We start from the raw sequence: 6,137 nt of genomic DNA on the forward strand, positions 1-6,137 counted from the left end.
TCATCCACCTTGGCCGATCGAGTCTTTTACGGGCCTTAACCATGTTCATTCGTTTTCCCTTAAACTATTTCCTAATGAAGCAAACAATAGAAAGACATGTTTGTTGCCATTTTCTTTGCTTCTATAAGTTCAATTTTTTCCCTCATAAGAGCATATAATCAAAACTATCCAGCCCGGTAATAATTGCAGTATATATCATCAGCTCTCATTATCAATCATGGAAATGGTACAATTCCCATTATAGACCTTGGAAGAAAGTAGCAGTAGCCCCTATAGCAGACATGCCATGCCAGTGGTATTACAGGTATTAAGTGAAGGATGAGGGTCAATTATACTTGAAAAGGACTTGGATATAGTTGAGTGGACAAAGAGCCTGTTTGGCTTAGCTTAAAAGCTGGTCAAACTGACTTAAAAGCTGATTTTTGACTTATTTAGCTGTTAGGCTATACTCAAAATAGCTTATTTTAAGTTAAAAAAAACTTATTTTAAGCCAAAAGTTAAAAGCTGGGGTAGGGGTGCTTTTTTTTTTTTAGCTTATAAGCTGTTTTAAGTTGACCACATTTTTATCTTTTTGCCCTTAATATTTTTATACAATCTCCAAGTTACAACATAACCCTAACATCTCTTTCTTCCATTTTTCCCTTTTCACGTTTGGCATAGCAACTTCAGCACTTTTATCCAAACACAAAACTGCTTATTTTAAAAATAAGTTTCAGCACTTTCAAAAGTACTTTTTTAAAACTGCTTTTATTAAGCCCATCCAAACGGGCCCAAAGTTTAAAAGAAATGATGAGAAAATGGAGCCAAAAGACATAGTAGCAGTTTCAATGTGGGTGGGGACTACTCTCATCCATAGAGTTGACAATGTCTGTTTCATTTTTCATCAATTTTATTCTTGCTTTTTAAAGGTACAAACAAATTGAAATTATTTACCAGTTAAGAATTGCGTAAGTTTATAGTGGCATTTACCTAGTTTTATTTGGTCTTCCATGTCTGCACAAAACCATCGAGGTACATATCAAACCAGCTGATATCGAATTTCGTTTCTTGATGCTTTAATTATTATTGTTCCCAATTGTATCCAAAGTAGTTGTGATCGCACCTGCCCTATAACCCAAAATCCACCAGTAGAAGGGTGAAGACAAGTATTGCAATGTTAGTACAAAGCTAGTAAGGATTAATTGGACCCTAAACCTGGCTAGGGAATAGTCTCAGACTGAAAGCATATCCACTGAAATTTGTCTGACGAATGATAGCTACGGCAATTGTCAATAATGAATAGCTGGTGTAGGACGTCAATAGGCTCCTCCAGGAATGTTATTTCACATCATATAGTTTAAGATCTTTCATACATAATTAAATTACTTTGACTAATACATCTCTATCATGAACTATTTTCTTGGTTGAATTAGCAAAACCTATGACAAGATTCACACGCAAGCGCGTTTGAGTGTGGGATCTTATATTCAGAGACAATAATAAGCAGCTATTAGTAGGGGTGGCAAACGGTCGGATTGGATTGGTTTTGCATGGGTTGAATATGGTTTGAGAAAAAATGGGTTGGATCATAATCCATCCAAATATAATATGGTCAAATATGGATTTGGTCAAAATGGTTCTAACCCATTTAACCAAATTTGTTTTTCAAAAACATAAATGTACCCCTCTCCACATACCCCCCCCCCACACACACCTTTCACCAACCTACCCCTAAAAAAATTATTTTTCAAAAAAAAAAAAATTACCCTGCCCCCCTGGCCCCCACCCCACCTTCCACCAACATACCCTATTTTTTTTTTTCAAAAAAAATAATCTGTTTTTGCAAAAAAAAATAAAAAATTACCCTCTCCTCCCGGGCATTCTCCGCCCCCCACCCCACCTCCACCCAACTTCCACCAACCTACCTCGAAATTATTTTTATTGAGTGAGTGAAAAATAACTGATCTAATATGGATCAAATGGATACCCATATTGAACCCATTTTGACCATATTTGAAGAGACTTTTAAAATAGTTTGAAGCCCATATTTAACCAATTATAATATGAGTGATCCAAGTCATTATATATGGTCAAAATGGGCTCATTTTATTAATATGCGCTGAAATTGCCACCCCTAGCTATTAGGCATCTCTGGCAGCAAGTATTTTCTTCAGCCTTCAATGAGTAAAACAGAGCAGCATCGGTGACCAAAACACAAGCATAGACGTATTGATTTCTCTGATCAGACACACCTTCATTTGTCTGGCTAGACTTCAAGACCTACATCAAAATAATTGATGGTGCAAGGAAAATGGAGAACTAAATTTCCTGCTGAAGACAGATTAGATGTTTCGAAATACAAATTTGTTCTGCTGATGTAGAATGGTCTGCAGCAAGATATCCAATATTACTTCTTTTTTCAATTGTTCAGCAGTGTTCACATACAACCAGAGTAATGGACTGCTGATAGATGAAAGATCTTCCCCATTCATGGCTTTCAATTGGAGAAGTCAGAAGAGATGGTTTAGAGCCGTTTGAATTAACTTAATTTTAGGTACTTTTAATTTATAAGCATTTTTAGAAGTTTTGGAAGTATGCTTTTAAGCACTTACTTTTAGGCCAAAAGAGTTTTAAAATAAACCAAAAGTCAAAAGTAGGGTATCATCTACTTATGACTTTTAGCTTTTGACTTATGAGCTACTTTTTATAAGTCCATCTAAACAATAATCTTCCCAGTGAATGAATGACACCAAGACAAAATTCTACTAAACTGACAAACTCCAGCTCGTGAATCGCTCCGTTACACTAGCACAGCAACTACAGAAAATAATTTAAGCAAGGAGCTTCACATATTCTTTGTGTATTCTCTTTTTGTTTGGGATAAGACTTGCCCCATCTAAGTTTATGTTAAAGGATTACAAAGTGTTTAACTAATGTAATTTTAGTGTCATTTTGCATTTTTTACAAGCTGAGTATCAAAAACAAGGTTTCTTGTAACTAAGATTCGATAAGCAGTGCCCATGTGGTGACAGTGATACAAGAGAAGCATGAACAAGGCCCACTACTACACGAATAATTTTTGGACCAGTTCCAGTTCAGATTCTTGCTGGGTTGGAATCCATATAAGATAAAATCCAGCAAAAAAAATTCAAAAAGCATTACCTTCAGACACGAGAGACCATAGATGCACAATAATATATAAGATGACCTGTCATCTACACATTCTTGAGTCCTGAGTCACTTATTCTCCAGCTATAAAGATAGCAGAAGCTGCATCGTGGGCTCCTTTATGCTAGATGCTACTTTATTTTGTCCAAACATAAAAAAGTACCTAAGTTAGCCGAAGAAACATGAAGAATATATGCATCATAAAGAATATTACTTCCCTACACAAGAATGAAAATCGTAAATTATGCTTTTTTAAGTGCAAAACTATAACTTCCCACATGCAAACACAATAAAACATAGCTACTAAACAGTCTTGCTGGTTGCCTTGGATCCTCCCTACCCCTCTTTCACTTCTTCAACTATTAGTTAACTCCTATCCTCTTCCACCTTTCAACTAAAATAACGACCCATGACTACGATAATTCAGAAAGTTCTCCTGTTGTAATGTAGAAGAAAATAAAATGAAAACATCAAACTCTAACATCAGGCAACAAACCAATAAACCAACAAACAAAAACAAATACCTACCTAATTGAAGTAGTAGGTTCAGTAAAGAATTGTTGCTGCTGCGGAATGTGGATATGTGATCCCTAAGCAAAATGGGCTAAGCATTCAACTGTTCTCCAGAAACCAAAAACTAAGAAGTTACAGGAAATGAGTCTACGAGGACGAATGTTGCATCAAAAACATGGGATTACTGAGTGGCTAAGGTATAGGAACAACAACCTGGAGATCCCAATATGAATCCCAGATACAACACTCAATGTGTGTTCATTTGTTATAACCTTGTGGACAGATTTTCTGTGTTCTGGCAACTGTGCTTTTTGAATGAAGCAAAGCCCAGGGTATTAATTGATGCACACAAAGGTTGTCCGAATGCCACCAGCCCACCACCATTAAACAAAGAATAGAAAATCATATCAAAGAAACTGAGACAGAGCTACCATCATAGTTCAATACAATCAGCTAAAAGAAATAGACGGTCATTTTTCTTACATGACACGGCAGCCAGTGCACAAGGCATATCGTGACTGCTTCCACGGCTCAAACCTGTGACCGATAGATCACACAAAGACAACTTTTAATGTAGCTCCAAAAATCCCCTTCAGCCATTTTTCTTATACCTGCATATAGATCACACAAAGACAACATTTTATGTTGCTCCAGGGCTCCCCTTCAGCCATTTTTCTTATATCTCCCGGCATATATCAACTAACCTGATCACTTTTAAAGAATTTTGACACAATCTACCATCTCAGCTTCCACCTTTATGGAATCAGGATTATTTGCAGAAATGAGTATGGGACATGGATAATTACTGAACGCACCACTAAAGATTTTATACTGTATTTTGGTGAGAAGAAATAAATTCCAGAGTTCAAGAAGTCAAAAAATTTGGATCAAAGTTGACCACAAAAACTATGGAATTAATGAAGATTGGAGCTTAAAAATGACTAGAATAAATGAACAATTGCATCTTGAGAGGTACCTGCAACAACACACTTACTTACAACATCTCTATTTGTACAAAGACACTTAGGTTGAATCACCAAATTATCCACACAAAAAAATCCCCCCCACACGCAGAAGGATTATCTCTCTCTTCCTCCACCGAGGACCATCCCAGAGCAAGGGTGATCATTGACAAGTCTGATGTTCACTAACCACTTGTACCTGACTGTATACAATTGCAATCTAAACCCGTTATTTGGAATGTACCATAACCATGGGCTTGGGGATTTCATATGCAAGAGTTATCTCTTTCGGATGAAGGAAGTCTGTTTACCTCATAATATAGGAATATAGGATGCATAGTGTTCATCGTCAAGAAATTGCATATGCAAGTTCATCAGATAAACAACTGGGTTGAAGAAGTTTATGCTTTACCGATAGTACTGTTCTTTGTGTTACATTGTTGTATGTGCAATTTAGGCCATAAGAAAGCTACACTGATAACAACTTAACACTTTTAAGAATTAAAATATGACACTTCATCAGGCCTACTCATGCATTGTGATATACTGATTACAGCTTACAAGAGTCAAGAGTATGATAAACTGATTACAGCTTACAAGAGTCAAGAACAAGTGGTTGCAAGTAACCAATTCTTTGGCATTACTCTAGTTCACGACAAAAACCACCCCTCCAGTATTATGGGCTTGATGTAGGAGAAGTAAGAGAACACCGATCATGAATAGAGTGACTGAAGAATAGGGGAGTTACTAGACTAACTTAGCACTTATATGTTTTGCTGATCAAAGAGCAAAAAAACTGTGTCTGTAAGGAAACGGGTAACTAAAGACTTGAGGAAGGGTGGATTTTATTAGGGCAAGCGTTGACTGAAAGGAGGGTTAAGCTGTCAGTAATTTGTTTTAATGCCATGAACATTATTCTATGCAACTAGGAACAAATTACTGTAAGAGGAGTGGCGGCCATGCAAGGAGAAAGCAGACAGAAAACAGAACACACATAATAAAACCCTAAACCTATTTTCACAAGAACACCAAAATACTCCAATAATTTCCCAAATAGCAATTATAGTATTAAGAACATCGCTCCAATTTAGGGAACTTATGAGTCAAGTACTTTAAAAACCTACCAATACTAACATACAACAACATCAAGAAAGGCCTTCTTTCCCTCAGTTTAGAACCTTAAAGAATCCCATTCGAGTTCGAACTTCAAACCCCCTTTTCAATACTTCTTCCTGTGTTAACTTATTCATAATTTAAGGTGAAAATTTCTGATTTAAGCCACTGTCAATCCCGAGTTTGAGAAACTACTTGATAACTTACAGAAATAAGATGAAAGCGAGGGCTTACCGGACTATCTCCGCCGGAAGTGTTAAGCGCTTCTAAAGAAAGGAGAATTTGGCTGTAGCAGAGTGAAAATTTCAGAAGCAGAGAAGCGTAGAGAAGAAGCAAATAGAAAATGGCAAAATTAGTTGCGTATGTTTGACGGTGAGACCAAAATTTTTTGTCCTTTAAATT

At 36.5% G+C, this 6,137-nt stretch overlaps 1 long non-coding RNA gene across 1 annotated transcript; it reads right to left on the bottom strand.

The window, feature by feature from the left end:
* Positions 1-2,506: 2,506 nt before the first annotated feature.
* On the bottom strand, positions 2,507-6,137 carry LOC114076178. Its single transcript, XR_003577054.1, has 2 exons — positions 5,970-6,137; positions 2,507-3,278 (listed from the first exon to the last, which is right to left on the bottom strand). It is a non-coding gene; the product is annotated as an uncharacterized LOC114076178 (long non-coding RNA).

Source organism: Solanum pennellii, chromosome 2, assembly GCF_001406875.1.
Source record: "Solanum pennellii chromosome 2, SPENNV200".
Lineage (NCBI taxonomy): Eukaryota > Viridiplantae > Streptophyta > Magnoliopsida > Solanales > Solanaceae > Solanum > Solanum pennellii.